Below are 20,381 nucleotides of genomic sequence, written 5' to 3'. Positions count from 1 at the left end.
GAGACCAGTACCTGGTGGAGGAGGACCAGTACCTATGGGGAGGAGGTAAGGACAGTATGGGGAGGAAGTACCGGTGAGGAGGAAATACCTGGTGGAGGGCGATGGTGGAGGAGGACCAGTCGGTGGAGGAGGACCAGTACCTGGTGGAGGAGGACCAGTACCTGGGGAGGAGGACCAGTACCTGGGGAGGAACCAGTACCTGGTGGAGGAGGACGCGTACCTGGAGGAGGACCAGTACTGGTGGAGGAGGACAGAGGCAGTACCGGTGATGGAGGACCAGTACCTGAGGGACCGTACCGGAGGAGGACCGGACCTGTGGATGGAGGACCGTACCTGATGGAGGAGCATCCTGGTGGAGGAGGACCGTCCTGGTGGAGGAGGACCGTAGTGGGAGTACCTGGTGAGGGAGGAGGTACCTGGGGAGGAGGACCTAGTGGAGGAGGCACGTGAGGAGGACGAGACCTGGTGGAGGACCGTACTGGTGGAGAGGACGTACTGGGAGGAGGAGGACCGTGAGGACTGGGGGGAGGACCATGGGAGGAGGACCGAGGTACCTGGTGGAGGACCAGACCGGTGGAGGAGGACCAGTAGGACCTGGGATGGAGGGACCGTGGGACGGACCTGGGGAGGGACCAGTACCGTGGAGGAGGACCGTACCTGGTGGAGGAGGACCGGAGGGGAGGTACCTGGGACCAGTACCTGGTGGAGGAGGACCAGTACCTGGGGAGGAGGACCAGTACCTGGTGGGAGGCAGACAGGTGGGAGGATGGTAGGAGGACCGTACCGGTGGAGGAGGACCGATGGAGGAGGCCGGGGAGGAGGACCAGACCTGGTGGAGGAGGACCAGTACCTGATGGAGGAGGACATACCTGGTGGAGGAGGAGGACCAGTACGGTGGAGGAACCGATGGAGGAGGAGACCTGGTGGAGGAGGCCAGTACCAGGACATACTGTGGAGGAGGACCAGTACCTGGTGGAGGAGGGCCGTACCTGTGGAGGAGGACCAGTACCTGGGGAGGAGGACCAGTACTGGTGGAGGGAGTACCGAGGACCTGACTGGAGGAGGACCAGTACCTGGTGGAGGAGGACCGTACCAGACCTGGGGAGGAGGACCGTACCTGGTGGGAGGACCAGCTGGATGGGGGGACCAGTACCTGGTGGGAGGACGGACCTGGTGGAGGAGGACGTACGGTGGAGGAGGACCAGTACCTGGTGGAGGAGGACCAACCTGTGGACTCGGTGAGGAGGACCTACCTGGTGGAGGAGGACCAGACCTGGTGGAGGAGGACCAGTACCTGTGGGGAGGAGGACCAGTACCGGTAGGAGGAAGGGGACCAGACCGACTGGTGGAGGACCAGTACCGGTGGAGGACAGTACCTGGTGGAGGAGGACCTAGGTACTGGTGGAGGAGGACCAGTACCTGGTGGAGGAGGACCAGTGACCTGGGGAGGAGGACCAGTACTGGGGAGGAACCTGGGAGGACCAGTACCTGGTGGAGGAGGACAGTACCTGGGGACCAGTACTGGGAGGAGGACCAGTACCTGGGGGAGGAGGACCAGTACCTGGTGGAGGAGGACCAGTACCTGGTGGAGGAGGACCAGTACCTGGTGGAGGAGGACCGTACCTGGTGGAGGAGGACCAGTACTGTGGAGGAGGACCAGTACCTGGTGGAGGAGGGAGGACCAGTACCTGGTGGAGGACAACAACAGACTGTTTCAGCTGCTGCGGTCAGGCAGGCGCCTCCGTAGTCACGCTGCAAGAACAGAGAGACTGAGACGGAGTTTCTTTCCTCAGGCCATCAGGACTGTGAACTCCGACCTCACCAGGACCCCCACATAGACCCACACAACTGCCCCTCTTAGGCACACACACACACACACACACACACACACACACTTACTGTAAATATTGTGTTGTTTTTTATTGTAAATAGTGTGTACTTGTTGCCCTTGCACATTCCTGCTGAGCATTGCCACTTTCATTTCACTGCACACCCTGTGTGTGTATGTGACAAATAAAACATCTTGAATCTTGAATCAGCTGAGCTTTAGTTTCTGATCAAAGAGGTGTTATTGAGCTTTTATTGTGAAGCAGGAAGCTGCTCCAGCTGAGCTTTAGTTTCTGATCAAAGAGGTGTTATTGAGCTTTTATTGTGAAACAGGAAGCTGCTCCAGCTGAGCATTAGTTTCTGATCAAAGAGCTTTTATTGTGAAACAGGAAGCAGCTGGAGTGCGAGTCTGCGGTTGACCCAGTCGCTGGGCGCTCTCCGATGGCGCCCGACTACTCTCCGGCGTCATGGCGCCGGTACTTCGAGCGCACGGAGGACGTGAGCATGGCGCCGGGCGCCGACGAGTACCGGGTCTACCGGAGCGGCGCCGCCGGGCCGCTGCTGCTGCTGCTGCCCGGCGGCGCCGCTCGTCTCTGTCCTGGGCCGTCTTCAGCGTGAGTATCGGCGCCGTCGGCGGCCCGGATAACAGCTCCGTGTCTCGGGGTTTCAGACGGCAATCACCAGCAGAGTGAGCTGCAGGGTTCTGGCCATGGACCTGCGGGGTCACGGTGAGATCCACTTCCTGTTCCACTTCCGGTTCCACTTCCTGTTCCGCACGGCGCCGCCGACTTGTTGTCTTGCTCTCAGCGCGCCGCCTCAAAGACGGCGTCCTCTCGTGTGCCCGTGACTCGGGGGTCTGGAGCCGGCTCCCCCAGAGGAACGGTCTGGGACCACCATGGTGGCACAACACATTGATTCATGTATTTTATACATTTATGTTTTTTATTTATTTAAAAAATGACAATCTTTTTTTATTTTTATAAATATAATTTTTTTTATGTTTGCAATTTTGAAATTATTTATATTAAACATTTTAATAAAAAAAAGAAATTTAAATATATATTTTTTAATAGTCTTTTATTTATTTTAAATACATTTTTTATATTTAAACTTTTTTTAATATATATATATATATAGAGAGAGAGATATATTTATAATTTTTTTAACATTTTAAATTTGGCCTTTTAAAACTTTTTTAATGAATATTTTTATTATTTTAAATATTACTTTTTAAATGTGTAAATTGTTTTATTTAAACCACTCATTAATTCCCTTTGTTCAACCTCACATTGTTATTGTCTGGTTTCTAAATGTCGTCAAGGTGTGATCTCTCCCCAGGTGACACTCTGGTCCACCAACCAGAGGACTTCTCCGCCCACACCATGTCCAGGTAACACCCCCCCCTCCCCGCTGACCTCTTGACCTCCAGTCCACACCTCTAAAGAGTGACCTCCATTGTTTTTGCTCCAGCGACGTAGCCAATGTGATCCGAGCCTGCTACGGTGAGACTCCTCCCCCTATCGTCCTGATTGGCCACGGCGTCGGCGGGGCGATCGCCGTGCACGCGGCCGGCAACATGGTGCTGCCGACCCTCGTGGGCCTCGTGGTCATCGACGTCGTAGAAGGCAAGAGGTCGCCATTTTACATTTGGTCGGACGTCGCCTGATTGGACTCACCGCCTCGTTTCCTGCTGCAGGGAACGCCACGGAGGAGCTGCACGCCATCCAGAGCGTCCTGAAGGACCGGCCCGAGCCTTCAGGGCCATGGAGGTGAGGCGCCCCCTGGTGGTCAGGAGAGAGAATGCAGCTTCAACACATGAACATAGACTTCTATACAACCAGAGGAGCCCCCTGGTGGTCAGGAGAGAGAATGCAGCTTCAACACATGAAGCATAGACTTCTGTACAACCAGAGGAGCCCCCTGGTGGTCAGGAGAGAGAATGCAGCTTCAACACATGAAGCATAGACTTCTATACAACCAGAGGAGCCCCCCGGTGGTCAGGAGAGAGAATGCAGCTTTAACACATGAAGCATAGACTTCCATACAACCAGCGGATTCACCCCCTGGTGGTCAGTAACAAGTATTTTCCTCCTTTCAGTGTCGTCAGCGGTCAAATCACAAACCTGGAATCTGCCAAAGTCTCAATGGTTGGTCAGATCAAAAGGTAGGCGGGCTCTGATTGGCCAGTTAGAGGTGGATAGTGATTGGCTGCTGCCTTATCATGCTTTTCCAATTCAAAGTAAAACAATGTTTTTAGCGATTTCTTGTATGTCGAGTTAAGCATTCTCTCTCTTGGATGTAAAGTGATTATTGATAATGACATTTTGATAATCACCTCACTTCCTGTCTGATAGGGCGACTATGGGTGAGTGGGTAGCAGGTCCGTCTTTCAATCAGGGGGTTGGAGGTTCAATCCCCGCCCTAGTCGATGTGTCCTTGAGCAAGACACTTAACCCTGAGTTGCTCCCTGTAGCTGCGTCTACAGTGAATGAATGTAACAGTACTGTAAGTCGCTTTGGATAAAAGCGTCAGCCAAATGACATGTAATGTAATGTAATGTAATGAAGGAGGTGCGAGGTGGTGGAGGAGGCGGCCGGCCCGGTGACCGACCTGGTCGCCGAGGGCAACGAAGAGTCCGAGGATCAGAGCGGCGACAAAGACGAGGAGGTGAACGAACGGGTAGGACAACGCCTGTGAGGAATAGTGAGGAATTAAAATACAATGAAATTAAAAAAGGGAGGACATAAAGTGACGGAAAGTGACCAAACGACGACGTGTTGCGGTATTAACGCCTTTAAATGTATTCCATTGACTTGCATTCATGACCAATTATTCAGCTCACGCACTTATTAACCCTCAACGTCAACCTGTGAGTTATAATGTGTTGAAGATTGTATTATATTCAGAACCAGAGCAGGATAACGTGCCTTTCCATTGACTCACATTCATTACGGACACGTTCAAATGCTCCATTTAAAATAGTAAACACACAAACGTGCCCTTTAGACTGGCAACCACGAACGTCTCAGTCAAACACACATCAACAAAAACTTCAAAATGTACTCCCGTTGACTTTCATTAATCCCCAAACCTCGAAACTGCAACTATCAAAGTCTTCTGTGATTCCATTGACTCACATTTATCCACCAACTTTCCACCACTCGGCCCCAGAACCAGGCGGTAAGTGTAATTAGATTCCATCAAATCAAAGTCCTCCGATGCACGTCAATGTGTTGCCGTTTGGTTGTGTTGAGTATTAACGCCCACGTTGTGTCTCTGTGTGTCAGAGTGTGTACGTGTGGCGTGTAGATCTGTCCAAGGCAGAGAAGTACTGGGACGGCTGGTTCAGAGGGACCTCCAACCTCTTCCTGGCTGTTGCCCATGCTATTAAAAAGGGCAGAAAGTACTACCTTTTTGTATATTGTATGTATAAATATTACTTGTATATTAATAATAAGCGGTGAGCCGCTTCTCTTTCCAGGAGTCGACCGGCTGGATAGAGATCTGACTATCGGACAGATGCAAGGTGAGACGCTCACATCTTCCTGGCATGCAACAAGCTCATGCTACCTTCACGGTGAGTATGTTAAATGTGGTAAGTACCTTCACTGGTACTAGTATGTCCACAATGTGTATTAGTACCTTCACTGGTACTAGAGTATGTACACAATGTGGTATTAGTACCTTCACTGGTACTAGAGTATGTCCACAATGTGGTATTAGTACCTTCACTGGTACTGGAGTATGTCCACAATGTGGTATTAGTACCTTCACTGGTACTAGAGTATGTCCACAATGTGGTATTAGTACCTTCACTGGTACTAGAGTATGTCCACAATGTGGTATTAGTACCTTCACTGGTCCTGGAGTATGTCCACAATGTGGTATTAGTACCTTCACTGGTCCTGGAGTATGTCCTGATGTGGTATTAGTACCTTCACTGGTACTGGAGTATGTCCACAATGTGGTATTAGTACCTTCACTGGTACTGGAGTATGTCCACAATGTGGTATTAGTACCTACACTGGTGCTGGGTATGTCCTGATGTGGTATTAGTACCTTCACTGGTACTGGAGTATGTCCAATGTGGTATTAGTACCTTCACTGGTACTGGAGTATGTCCACAATGTGGTATTAGTACCTTCACTGGTCCTGGAGTATGTCCACAATGTGGTATTAGTACCTTCACTGGTCCTGGAGTATGTCCACAATGTGGTATTAGTACCTTCACTGGTACTGGAGTATGTCCACAATGTGGTATTAGTACCTTCACTGGTACTGGAGTATGTCCACAATGTGGTATTAGTACCTTCACTGGTACTGGAGTATGTCCACAATGTGGTATTAGTACCTTCACTGGTACTGGAGTATGTCCACAATGTGGTATTAGTACCTTCACTGGTCCTGGAGTATGTCCACAATGTGGTATTAGTACCTTCACTGGTACTGGGTATGTCCACATGTGGTATTAGTACCTTCACTGGTCCTGGAGTATGTCCAATGTGGTATTAGTACCTTCACTGGTGCTGGAGTATGTCCACAATGTGGTATTAGTACCTTCACTGGTACTGGAGTATGTCCACATGTGGTATTAGTACCTTCACTGGTGCTGGAGTATGTCCACAATGTGGTATTAGTACCTTCACTGGTACTGGAGTATGTCCACAATGTGGTATTAGTACCTTCACTGGTACTGGAGTATGTCCACAATGTGGTATTAGTACCTTCACTGGTACTGGAGTATGTCCACAATGTGGTATTAGTACCTTCACTGGTCCTGAGTATGTCCTGATGTGGTATTAGTACCTTCACTGGTGCTAGAGTATGTCCACATGTGGTATTAGTACCTTCACTGGTGCTGGGTATGTCCTGATGTGGTATTAGTACCTTCACTGGTACTAGAGTATGTCCACAATGTGGTATTAGTACCTTCACTGGTACTGGAGTATGTCCACAATGTGGTATTAGTACCTTCACTGGTCCTGGAGTATGTCCACAATGTGGTATTAGTACCTTCACTGGTACTAGAGTATGTCCACAATGTGGTATTAGTACCTTCACTGGTACTGGAGTATGTCCACAATGTGGTATTAGTACCTTCACTGGTACTAGAGTATGTCCACAATGTGGTATTAGTACCTTCACTGGTACTAGAGTATGTCCTGATGTGGTATTAGTACCTTCACTGGTCCTGGAGTATGTCCACAATGTGGTATTAGTACCTTCACTGGTACTGGAGTATGTCCACAATGTGGTATTAGTACCTTCACTGGTCCTGGAGTATGTCCACAATGTGGTATTAGTACCTTCACTGGTACTAGAGTATGTCCACAATGTGGTATTAGTACCTTCACTGGTCCTGGAGTATGTCCACAATGTGGTATTAGTACCTTCACTGGTACTAGAGTATGTCCACAATGTGGTATTAGTACCTTCACTGGTCCTGGAGTATGTCCACAATGTGGTATTAGTACCTTCACTGGTACTAGAGTATGTCCACAATGTGGTATTAGTACCTTCACTGGTACTGGAGTATGTCCACAATGTGGTATTAGTACCTTCACTGGTCCTGGAGTATGTCCACAATGTGGTATTAGTACCTTCACTGGTACTGGAGTATGTCCACAATGTGGTATTAGTACCTTCACTGGTACTGGAGTATGTCCTGATGTGGTATTAGTACCTTCACTGGTACTGGAGTATGTCCACAATGTGGTATTAGTACCTTCACTGGTACTGGAGTATGTCCACAATGTGGTATTAGTACCTTCACTGGTACTGGAGTATGTCCACAATGTGGTATTAGTACCTTCACTGGTGCTGGAGTATGTCCACAATGTGGTATTAGTACCTTCACTGGTACTGAGTATGTCCACAATGTGGTATTAGTACCTTCACTGGTGCTGGAGTATGTCCACATGTGGTATTAGTACCTTCACTGGTACTGGAGTATGTCCAATGTGGTATTAGTACCTTCACTGGTACTGGAGTATGTCCACATGTGGTATTAGTACCTTCACTGGTACTGGAGTATGTCCACAATGTGGTATTAGTACCTTCACTGGTACTGGAGTATGTCCATGTGGTATTAGTACCTTCACTGGTACTGGAGTATGTCCACAATGTGGTATTAGTACCTTCACTGGTGCTGGAGTATGTCCACAATGTGGTATTAGTACCTTCACTGGTACTGGAGTATGTCCACAATGTGGTATTAGTACCTTCACTGGTACTGGAGTATGTCCACAATGTGGTATTAGTACCTTCACTGGTCCTGGAGTATGTCCACAATGTGGTATTAGTACCTTCACTGGTACTGGAGTATGTCCACAATGTGGTATTAGTACCTTCACTGGTGCTGTATGTCCACAATGTGGTATTAGTACCTTCACTGGTACTGAGTATGTCCACAATGTGGTATTAGTACCTTCACTGGTACTGGAGTATGTCCACAATGTGGTATTAGTACCTTCACTGGTACTGGGTATGTCCACAATGTGGTATTAGTACCTTCACTGGTACTAGAGTATGTCCACAATGTGGTATTAGTACCTTCACTGGTACTGGAGTATGTCCACATGTGGTATTAGTACCTTCACTGGTGCTGGAGTATGTCCACAATGTGGTATTAGTACCTTCACTGGTGCTGGAGTATGTCCACATGTGGTATTAGTACCTTCACTGGTACTGGAGTATGTCCACAATGTGGTATTAGTACCTTCACTGGTACTGGAGTATGTCCACAATGTGGTATTAGTGCCTTCACTGGTACTGGTATGTCCTGATGTGGTACCTTCACTGGTGCTGAGTATGTCCACAATGTGGTATTAGTACCTTCACTGGTACTGGGTATGTCCACAATGTGGTATTAGTACCTTCACTGGTACTGGAGTATGTCCACAATGTGGTATTAGTACCTTCACTGGTGCTGGAGTATGTCCTGATGTGGTATTAGTACCTTCACTGGTGCTAGAGTATGTCCACAATGTGGTATTAGTACCTTCACTGGTGCTGGGTATGTCCAATGTGGTATTAGTACCTTCACTGGTACTAGAGTATGTCCACAATGTGGTATTAGTACCTTCACTGGTACTGGAGTGTGTCCACAATGTGGTATTAGTACCTTCACTGGTACTGGAGTATGTCCACAATGTGGTATTAGTACCTTCACTGGTGCTGGAGTATGTCCAATGTGGTATTAGTACCTTCACTGGTACTGGAGTATGTCCACAATGTGGTATTAGTACCTTCACTGGTACTGGAGTATGTCCAATGTGGTATTAGTACCTTCACTGGTACTAGAGTATGTCGACAATGTGGTATTAGTACCTTCACTGGTCCTGGAGTATGTCCACATGTGGTATTAGTACCTTCACTGGTACTGGAGTATGTCCACAATGTGGTATTAGTACCTTCACTGGTACTAGAGTATGTCCACAATGTGGTATTAGTACCTTCACTGGTCCTGGAGTATGTCCACAATGTGGTATTAGTACCTTCACTGGTACTAGAGTATGTCCACAATGTGGTATTAGTACCTTCACTGGTACTAGAGTATGTCCACAATGTGGTATTAGTACCTTCACTGGTACTAGAGTATGTCCACAATGTGGTATTAGTACCTTCACTGGTCCTGGAGTATGTCCACAATGTGGTATTAGTACCTTCACTGGTACTGGAGTATGTCCACAATGTGGTATTAGTACCTTCACTGGTCCTGGAGTATGTCCACAATGTGGTATTAGTACCTTCACTGGTACTAGAGTATGTCCACAATGTGGTATTAGTACCTTCACTGGTCCTGGAGTATGTCCACAATGTGGTATTAGTACCTTCACTGGTCCTGGAGTATGTCCACAATGTGGTATTAGTACCTTCACTGGTACTAGAGTATGTCCACAATGTGGTATTAGTACCTTCACTGGTCCTGGAGTATGTCCACAATGTGGTATTAGTACCTTCACTGGTCCTGGAGTATGTCCACAATGTGGTATTAGTACCTTCACTGGTACTGGAGTATGTCCACAATGTGGTATTAGTACCTTCACTGGTACTGGAGTATGTCCACAATGTGGTATTAGTACCTTCACTGGTCCTGGAGTATGTCCACAATGTGGTATTAGTACCTTCACTGGTACTGGAGTATGTCCACAATGTGGTATTAGTACCTTCACTGGTCCTGGAGTATGTCCACAATGTGGTATTAGTACCTTCACTGGTACTAGAGTATGTCCACAATGTGGTATTAGTACCTTCACTGGTACTAGAGTATGTCCACAATGTGGTATTAGTACCTTCACTGGTCCTGGAGTATGTCCACAATGTGGTATTAGTACCTTCACTGGTACTGGAGTATGTCCACAATGTGGTATTAGTACCTTCACTGGTCCTGGAGTATGTCCACAATGTGGTATTAGTACCTTCACTGGTACTAGAGTATGTCCACAATGTGGTATTAGTACCTTCACTGGTCCTGGAGTATGTCCACAATGTGGTATTAGTACCTTCACTGGTACTGGAGTATGTCCACAATGTGGTATTAGTACCTTCACTGGTACTGGAGTATGTCCACAATGTGGTATTAGTACCTTCACTGGTCCTGGAGTATGTCCACAATGTGGTATTAGTACCTTCACTGGTACTAGAGTATGTCCACAATGTGGTATTAGTACCTTCACTGGTCCTGGAGTATGTCCACAATGTGGTATTAGTACCTTCACTGGTCCTGGAGTATGTCCACAATGTGGTATTAGTACCTTCACTGGTCCTGGAGTATGTCCACAATGTGGTATTAGTACCTTCACTGGTCCTGGAGTATGTCCACAATGTGGTATTAGTACCTTCACTGGTCCTGGAGTATGTCCACAATGTGGTATTAGTACCTTCACTGAAGTAAAGGAGCGTAATACTTCTTCCTCAATTGTAAGAATAAAAACTCTCTGGCAACAGAAGATAGAAAACTCCCAGCTCCAGTAGTCTGGTCCTCTTCAAAAAGGAGGCGAACGAAGCAGAAGTTACCGGGGCTGATGGGAAATGTAGTTTTATGGAGACACACGGCCACATGGAGAGAAACAGAGTGAAATTGGGAATACTTGACATTCTTTTCACACTGTGTTTCGACACTGTGAGGGAAAAGGTGAAGGGCTGCAGAGACGTCTCTAAGGAGACACACACACACACACACACACCTTGAGGCGGCAGATCCTCTCCAGACAGCTGCTCCTGTCAGTCAACAACCACGCTGGAAGTGACAGCCCGGGAGTGTGTGTGTGTGTGTGAAGAAAAAATAGCATCAGAGAGGTGTGTGTGTGTTTACCTGTCTCTCTGCTCGTCTCCAGGTAGATTCATGATGCAGGTGCTGCCCCCCTCTGGCCACGCAGTGCAAGAAAACAAACCAGAAAAAGTAATAAAACTCCAGGTTCAGGGGAGGAACGTGACCGAGGACTCGAGTACTCTTTAAAACAAGTCTGAGGTATCTGAGTATTTACATGTAACACTTCTTTATAATTCTACTTCACTACAATGTATACATACGTTAATATATTATTATGTGTATAACTTAGTTAACTTTATCTCCACCTTTATCATCTGCAAAAGTGATTAACAACAAAGCTCGATAACGTTCAGCCTTTCCATTGACTTACATTCACTATGGACACACTGCTCCATTGAACACGCCTTTATATTGACAACCATTGACTTACATTCACTCTGGACACACTGCTCCATTGAACACGCCTTTATATTGACAACCATTGACTTACATTCACTATGGACACACTGCTCCATTGAACACGCCTTTATATTGACAACCATTGACTTACATTCACTATGGACACACTGCTCCATTGAACATGCCTTTATATTGACAACCATTGACTTACATTCATTATGGACACACTGCTGCATTGAACACACCTTTATATTGACAACCATTGACTTACATTCACTATGGACACACTGCTCCATTGAACACGCCTTTATATTGACAACCATTGACTTACATTCACTCTGGACACACTGCTCCATTGAACACGCCTTTATATTGACAACCATTGACTTACATTCACTATGGACACACTGCTCCATTGAACACACCTTTATATTGACAACCATTGACTTACATTCACTATGGACACACTGCTCCATTGAACACGCCTTTATATTGACAACCATTGACTTACATTCATTATGGACACACTGCTCCATTGAACACACCTTTATATTGACAACCATTGACTTACATTCACTATGGACACACTGCTCCATTGAACACGCCTTTATATTGACTTGCATCCATTGCAACAGCTCTCAACCCTTAAATAAAAACACACCAACACAAACGTTTCGGACCGAACTTCCGTTGACTTTCATTTAATACCCAAACAACTGAACCTCATCACAACTAAAACATATTTCCTCTTCGTTCTCATGAACCTGAATACATTTGCACATCAACGGGTATCGTACTACTTTGTGTGTTTCCATTGACTTGCAGTTAGCCACCAACTTTCACCACTCAAGCCTAAAACAGGCGAACTGTGTAACTTGATTAAATCACATCAATAATTATAATTCAATACATATAATAACTATACATACTTTACATTTAAAAAAGACAATAGGTTCTGTCATAGGAATATGTTCCATTGTTTGGTGAATCTTGAGGCTCACCTGTCATGACCACCTCGTGTTCCAGGTGGCTGAAGCTGTGGCTTCCTTCCTGTTGAGACACAAGTTTGCTGAAGCCAGAAGAGAAACCAGGAGGTGAAGCACTTTTTACCTGGAACATAATATATATATATAAATATAAAGATATAAATATACTTGTAGAACCCGGAAAGCAACAATTAACCCTGGACCTGTCCTCCGTTCTCTTTTCCAGCTCCAACTCGTTCACAGCATGAAGTCTGCAGGTAAAATGTTTGTGGTCTTAAAGTATTTACTTCAGTACAAACACTCCACGAGAAGCTAAAGTCAGACATTGGAAACACATAAAGTACAATAGATCCACAGGGGAAATGTTCTTAAAGTATAAAACATGTAGTAAATTAACGTTCCGTTTCCGGGATTTTTTCGAAATAAAAATATTAATGAATTAATAATTTCAATAAGTTTAATTTGCAATATGTTTGAGTGTCTTGTTGTTTAAATACTTCAGGTTCTAACTCTTGAAACTCTTTCTGTCTCTCAGGAGCTCCAGGAAGTACCGAGTCAAGTCAATACATGAAAAGTACCACAAGGAAGTACATTTCACTTCCTGTTCCTGCCCCGAAGACAAAGAAATGTTTTTAAGCACGACAGTAATTAAACTGAATGGAAAAACGAAAGAAATCAAAAGTTAAACCGACGTCTAAAGTGAAAATGATTTGGTAGTTACTAATGCGTACTAAATACTAATACTTAATAAAAAAAGAGCTGACGTTAGTCAGTAAATTAAAGACAAACAATGTAAATCTTTGACCCTCAACTCACCATTTTTCTAGCTAACGTAAATTATCTTTGAAGTGAAAACTTCTATATATTTTGTTTTCTTTTGTCGCTTTAATGAACTATTACAACTGAGAAAAACAAACATTTATAAAACTGCTCTAACCACGCCAAACAGTTTAAATAAGACTAAGCTAAGCTAATAGCATGTGCTATCTGAAGATGTGTAGGAGCAGGCCAGTGAAATGTCTGAATAGATGTATTTACAAGAGCTCTTTAAAGACGTTTGTCTGGCATTGGACTAAATATAGTGATAGCATCGTCCTGTCAGAAGCTCAAGACTCGGCTAACGTTACAGAAACAGGAGGTTCGTCACCGGAGAGCAGAAGACGAGCGGCCTCAGTAGAGGAAGACAGAGACGTTCGTAAAATAGTCCGGGTGCTTTAAGAAGTAGTCTGGGTGCTTTAAGAAGTAGTCCTGGTGCTTTCAGAAGTAGTCCGGGTGCTTTCAGAAGTAGTCCGGGTGCTTTCAGAAGTAGTCCGGGTGCTTAGAAGTAGTCCGGGTACTTAGAAGTAGTCCGGGTGCTTTAAGAAGTAGTCCGGGTGCTTTCAGAAGTAGTCCGGGTGCTTAGAAGTAGTCCGGGTGCTTTCAGAAGTAGTCCGGGTGCTTTCAGAAGTAGTCCTGGTGCTTAGAAGTAGTCCGGATGCTTTCAGAAGTAGTCCGGGTGCTTTCAGAAGTAGTCCGGGTGCTTTCAGAAGTAGTCCGGGTGCTTAGAAGTAGTCCGGGTGCTTAGAAGTAGTCCGGGTGCTTTCAGAAGTAGTCCGGGTGCTTTAAGAAGTAGTCCGGGTGCTTAGAAGTAGTCCGGGTGCTTTCAGAAGTAGTCCTGGTACTTTCAGAACTAGTCCGGGTGCTTAGAAGTAGTCCGGGTGCTTTAAGAAGTAGTCCGGGTGCTTTCAGAAGTAGTCCGGGTGCTTTCAGAAGTAGTCCGGGTGCTTAGAAGTAGTCCGGGTGCTTAGAAGTAGTCCGGGTGCTTAGAAGTAGTCCGGGTGCTTTAAGAAGTAGTCCGGGTGCTTAGAAGTAGTCCGGGTGCTTTCAGAAGTAGTCCTGGTGCTTTCAGAAGTAGTCCTGGTACTTTCAGAACTAGTCCGGGTGCTTAGAAGTAGTCCGGGTGCTTTAAGAAGTAGTCCGGGTGCTTAGAAGTAGTCCGGGTGCTTTCAGAAGTAGTCCGGGTGCTTTAAGAAGTAGTCCGGGTGCTTAGAAGTAGTCCGGGTGCTTTCAGAAGTAGTCCTGGTGCTTTCAGAAGTAGTCCTGGTACTTTCAGAACTAGTCCGGGTGCTTAGAAGTAGTCCGGGTGCTTTAAGAAGTAGTCCGGGTGCTTAGAAGTAGTCCGGTGCTTTCAGAAGTAGTCCGGTGCTTAGAAGTAGTCCGGTGCTTAGAAGTAGTCGGTGCTTAGAAGTAGTCCGGTGCTTTCAGAAGTAGTCCGGTGCTTAGAAGTAGTCCGGGTGCTTTAAGAAGTAGTCCGGGTGCTTAGAAGTAGTCCGGGTGCTTTCAGAAGTAGTCCGGGTGCTTTCAGAAGTAGTCCTGGTGCTTTCAGAAGTAGTCCTGGTACTTTCAGAACTAGTCCGGGTGCTTAGAAGTAGTCCGGGTGCTTTAAGAAGTAGTCCGGGTGCTTAGAAGTAGTCCGGGTGCTTTCAGAAGTAGTCCGGGTGCTTTCAGAAGTAGTCCGGGTGCTTAGAAGTAGTCCGGGTGCTTTCAGAAGTAGTCCGGGTGCTTAGAAGTAGTCCGGGTGCTTTCAGAAGTAGTCCGGGTGCTTAGAAGTAGTCCGGGTGCTTTCAGACGGACATCCCTCGTCGTCTGGCCGCCAGCACGGAGAGAAACATGCTAATGTTAGCGTTAGCAAGTGGACGGAGGTGGGGTTCGTAACAAGCTAACGTTAAAATACGTTGAGTTTGTTCCTCCAGAGACGTTTATGCAACGGATGAATATAAACAGGAGAAACAGATAGATGTGCTTTACAAACAGGAAGTGGCCTCAGACGTGTTCTGCTGGTTCATGATGTCTTCAGTGTTTCTGTGAATAAAGAGGAAAGATGCTTAGCTTTCAAAATAAAACACAGACGTGTCCTCACAATGATTCATTAGGACCTGGAACAACAATTAGTTCGAATACATCAAATCCTACAACTAAAACATTGCTTCATTCTTCTTTCAAATGAAATTATTCAAACATTTTTAATTTAATTTAAAAACTTGAAACATTCCTGGAATAATGAATAACACAAGGATGTAATCCGTTTCTTCATTTGTGAAAAACAGGTTGTTCCTCTTTATCAACATGTTAACAGGACCAGAGGCTCTAGAATATAAAACAGGTTGTTCCTCTTTATCAACATGTTAACAGGACCAGAGGCTGTAGAATATAAAACAGGTTGTTCCTCTTGATAAACATGTTAACAGGACCAGAGGCTCTAGAGGATAAAACAGGTTGTTCCTCTTTATCAACATGTTAACAGGACCAGAGGCTGTAGAATATAAAACAGGTTGTTCCTCTTTATAAACATGTTAACAGGACCAGAGGCTGTAGAATATAAAACAGGTTGTTCCTCTTGATAAACATGTTAACAGGACCAGAGGCTCTAGAGGATAAAACAGGTTGTTCCTCTTTATCAACATGTTAACAGGACCAGAGGCTGTAGAATATAAAACAGGTTGTTCCTCTTTATAAACATGTTAACAGGACCAGAGGCTCTAGAGGATAAAACAGGTTGTTCCTCTTTATAAACATGTTAACAGGACCAGAGGCTGTAGAATATAAAACAGGTTGTTCCTCTTGATAAACATGTTAACAGGACCAGAGGCTCTAGAGGATAAAACAGGTTGTTCCTCTTTATAAACATGTTAACAGGACCAGAGGCTCTAGAGGATAAAACAGGTTGTTCCTCTTTATAAACATGTTAACAGGACCAGAGGCTGTAGAATATAAAACAGGTTGTTCCTCTTGATAAACATGTTAACAGGACCAGAGGCTCTAGAGGATAAAACAGGTTGTTCCTCTTTATAAACATGTTAACAGGACCAGAGGCTCTAGAGGATAAAACAGGTTGTTCCTCTTTATAAACATGTTAACAGGACCAGAGGCTCTAGAGGATAAAACAGGTTGTTCCTCTTTATAAACATGTTAACAGGACCAGAGGCTCTAGAGGATAAAACAGGTTGTTCCTCTTTATCAACATGTTAACAGGACCAGAGGCTCTAGATGATAAAACAGGTTGTTCCTCTTTATCAACATGTTAACAGGACCAGAGGCTCTAGAGGATAAAACAGGTTGTTCCTCTTTATAAACATGTTAACAGGACCAGAGGCTCTATAGGATAAAACAGGTTGTTCCTCTTTATAAACATGTTAACAGGACCAGAGGCTGTAGAATATAAAACAGGTTGTTCCTCTTGATAAACATGTTAACAGGACCAGAGGCTCTAGAGGATAAAACAGGTTGTTCCTCTTTATAAACATGTTAACAGGACCAGAGGCTGTAGAATATAAAACAGGTTGTTCCTCTTTATAAACATGTTAACAGGACCAGAGGCTGTAGAATATAAAACAGGTTGTTCCTCTTGATAAACATGTTAACAGGACCAGAGGCTGTAGAATATAAAACAGGTTGTTCCTCTTGATAAACATGTTAACAGGACCAGAGGCTCTAGAGGATAAAACAGGTTGTTCCTCTTTATAAACACGTTAACAGGACCAGAGGCTGTAGAATATAAAACAGGTTGTTCCTCTTTATAAACATGTTAACAGGACCAGAGGCTCTAGAGGATTAAACAGGTTGTTCCTCTTTATAAACATGTTAACAGGACCAGAGGCTGTAGAATATAAAACAGGTTGTTCCTCTTTATAAACATGTTAACAGGACCAGAGGCTGTAGAATATAAAACAGGTTGTTCCTCTTTATAAACATGTTAACAGGACCAGAGGCTCTAGAGGATTAAACAGGTTGTTCCTCTTTATAAACATGTTAACAGGACCAGAGGCTCTAGAGGATTAAACAGATTGTTCCTCTTTATAAACATGTTAACAGGACCAGAGGCTGTAGAATATAAAACAGGTTGTTCCTCTTGATAAACATGTTAACAGGACCAGAGGCTCTAGAGGATTAAACAGGTTGTTCCTCTTTATAAACATGTTAACAGGACCAGAGGCTGTAGAATATTAAACAGGTTGTTCCTCTTTATCAACATGTTAACAGGACCAGAGGCTGTAGAATATAAAACAGGTTGTTCCTCTTGATAAACATGTTAACAGGACCAGAGGCTCTAGAGGATAAAACAGGTTGTTCCTCTTTATAAACATGTTAACAGGACCAGAGGCTCTAGAGGATAAAACAGGTTGTTCCTCTTTATAAACATGTTAACAGGACCAGAGGCTCTAGAGGATTAAACAGGTTGTTCCTCTTTATAAACATGTTAACAGGACCAGAGGCTGTAGAATATAAAACAGGTTGTTCCTCTTTATAAACATGTTAACAGGACCAGAGGCTCTAGAGGATTAAACAGGTTGTTCCTCTTTATAAACATGTTAACAGGACCAGAGGCTCTAGAGGATTAAACAGGTTGTTCCTCTTTATAAACATGTTAACAGGACCAGAGGCTCTAGAGGATTAAACAGGTTGTTCCTCTTTATAAACATGTTAACAGGACCAGAGGCTCTAGAATATAAAACAGGTTGTTCCTCTTTATCAACATGTTAACAGGACCAGAGGCTGTAGAATATAAAACAGGTTGTTCCTCTTGATAAACATGTTAACAGGACCAGAGGCTCTAGAGGATTAAACAGGTTGTTCCTCTTTATAAACATGTTAACAGGACGAGGCTGTAGAGGATTAAACAGGTTGTTCCTCTTTATAAACATGTTAACAGGACCAGAGGCTCTAGAGGATTAAACAGGTTGTTCCTCTTTATAAACATGTTAACAGGACCAGAGGCTCTAGAGGATAAAACAGGTTGTTCCTCTTTATAAACATGTTAACAGGACGAGGCTGTAGAGGATTAAACAGGTTGTTCCTCTTTATAAACATGTTAACAGGACGAGGCTGTAGAGGATTAAACAGGTTGTTCCTCTTTATAAACATGTTAACAGGACCAGAGGCTCTAGAGGATTAAACAGGTTGTTCCTCTTTATAAACATGTTAACAGGACCAGAGGCTCTAGAGGATTAAACAGGTTGTTCCTCTTTATAAACATGTTAACAGGACCAGAGGCTGTAGAATATAAAACAGGTTGTTCCTCTTTATCAACATGTTAACAGGACCAGAGGCTGTAGAATATAAAACAGGTTGTTCCTCTTGATAAACATGTTAACAGGACCAGAGGCTCTAGAGGATTAAAGAATCCCACCTCAGTATTAAACATAAATACTTAAAGATGACAACAAACAAAACAGTTGAATGACATTTTATTTAAATTCAGTCCTGAAACGCATCGAGCAGCTGAACCACGGCTCCACAGGGGGGGGGTGTGTGTGTGTGTGTGTGTATGTATGTGTGTGTATATATGTGTGTGTATGTGTGTGTATGCATGTGTGTGTACGTGTATGTATATGTGTATATGTATGTGTGTATGCATGTGTGTGTATGTGTGTGTGTGTGCACGTCAAACGGACGCGCTCGCAGAACAATTAATATCGTAGAAACACGCCCAGACGGGGCTTCACGCTCCCCCAAGGGGGGGGGAGGGGAGGAGCTTAATGAAGGGCTGTGAAAGGTAAAGAAGGACAAGGGGGGGGGGGGACCGCTCCAGAGACACAGAATGAAAGTGCACCAATCAAAACTGGGCCTCCAGGGAGCCAATCAGACGTCAGCACTGCAGTGACACGGGTCCGTTTCTTTATCAGCACATTGGCTCGTGAAAAAATAAAAATACGACATCGGGCAAAACGAATATTAACATGTTTTAAACTTGCCACAAAACACATTATTCAGTATTTTAGGGGAACGACGTGTCACCACGGCAACGGCTGGGAGGAGATTTACAGATATGAATCTATAGTCAGTATATAAAGATACACACATGTATCTATGAACCGTAAGAGCGGGAACACGTGTAGACTGACCTCGGCTGAAGGCGTGAGTCGCCATGGTTACCGGCACACACAGGCGTCTGACCGGCCCGTTGACTTCCAACACCACAGAAGAAGAACGACACTCCAGGTCATCATTCACATCCGGGTTGAACCCACGACGTCCTGAGGCGCTTTACGTCGTCTTCAGAGGGCAATTGTTCTCGGACGTTTAAACGTACGTTTTTAAAAGTCCTTTGCGTACTGCATGTACGAGAACACAAATAATCCACGCCAAGATAAGCATATCCACGTGGAATAACCACGTAGCATATCCACGTAGCATAACCACGTGGAATAACCATGTAGCATAACCACGTGGAATAACCACGTAGCATAACCACGTGGAATAACCACGTAGCATAACCACGTGGAATAACCATGTAGCATAACCACGTGGAATAACCACGTAGCATATCCACGTAGCATAACCACGTGGAATAACCATGTAGCATAACCACGTGGAATAACCACGTAGCATAACCACATAGCCTAACCACGTAGCATAACCACGTAGCATAACCACGTAGCATAACCACGTGGAATAACCACGTAGCATATCCACGTAGCATAACCACGTAGCATATCCACGTAGCATAACCACGTGGAATAACCATGTAGCATAACCACGTAGCATAACCACGTGGAATAACCACGTAGCATAACCACGTGGAATAACCACGTAGCATAACCACATAGCATAACCACGTAGCATAACCACGTGGAATAACCACGTAGCATAACCACGTGGAATAACCACATAGCATAACCACGTAGCATAACCACGTGGAATGACCATGTAGCATAACCACGTAGCATAACCACGTGGAATAACCACGTAGCATAACCACGTGGAATAACCACGTAGCATAACCACGTAGCATAACCACGTGGAATAACCACGTAGCATAACCACGTGGAATAACCACATAGCATAACCACATAGCATAACCACGTGGAATGACCATGTAGCATAACCACGTAGCATAACCACGTGGAATAACCACG

The 20,381-nt window shown here is 45.0% G+C and overlaps 1 long non-coding RNA gene and 1 pseudogene across 1 annotated transcript; both read left to right on the top strand.

The window, feature by feature from the left end:
* The first annotated feature begins 1,709 nt into the window (after positions 1-1,709).
* On the top strand, positions 1,710-5,291 carry LOC130212093 (protein phosphatase methylesterase 1-like; annotated as a pseudogene).
* Positions 5,292-11,332: 6,041 nt separating this feature from the next.
* Positions 11,333-13,167, top strand: LOC130212262 (uncharacterized). The gene is made up of 2 exons (XR_008835261.1): positions 11,333-12,743; positions 13,022-13,167. It is a non-coding gene; the product is annotated as an uncharacterized LOC130212262 (long non-coding RNA).
* The last annotated feature ends 7,214 nt before the right edge of the window (positions 13,168-20,381 follow it).

This window comes from Pseudoliparis swirei, chromosome 21 (genome assembly GCF_029220125.1).
Source record: "Pseudoliparis swirei isolate HS2019 ecotype Mariana Trench chromosome 21, NWPU_hadal_v1, whole genome shotgun sequence".
Lineage (NCBI taxonomy): Eukaryota > Metazoa > Chordata > Actinopteri > Perciformes > Liparidae > Pseudoliparis > Pseudoliparis swirei.
Note: the sequence above shows the minus strand (reverse complement) of the source record. Positions and strands in the feature narration are given on the sequence as shown.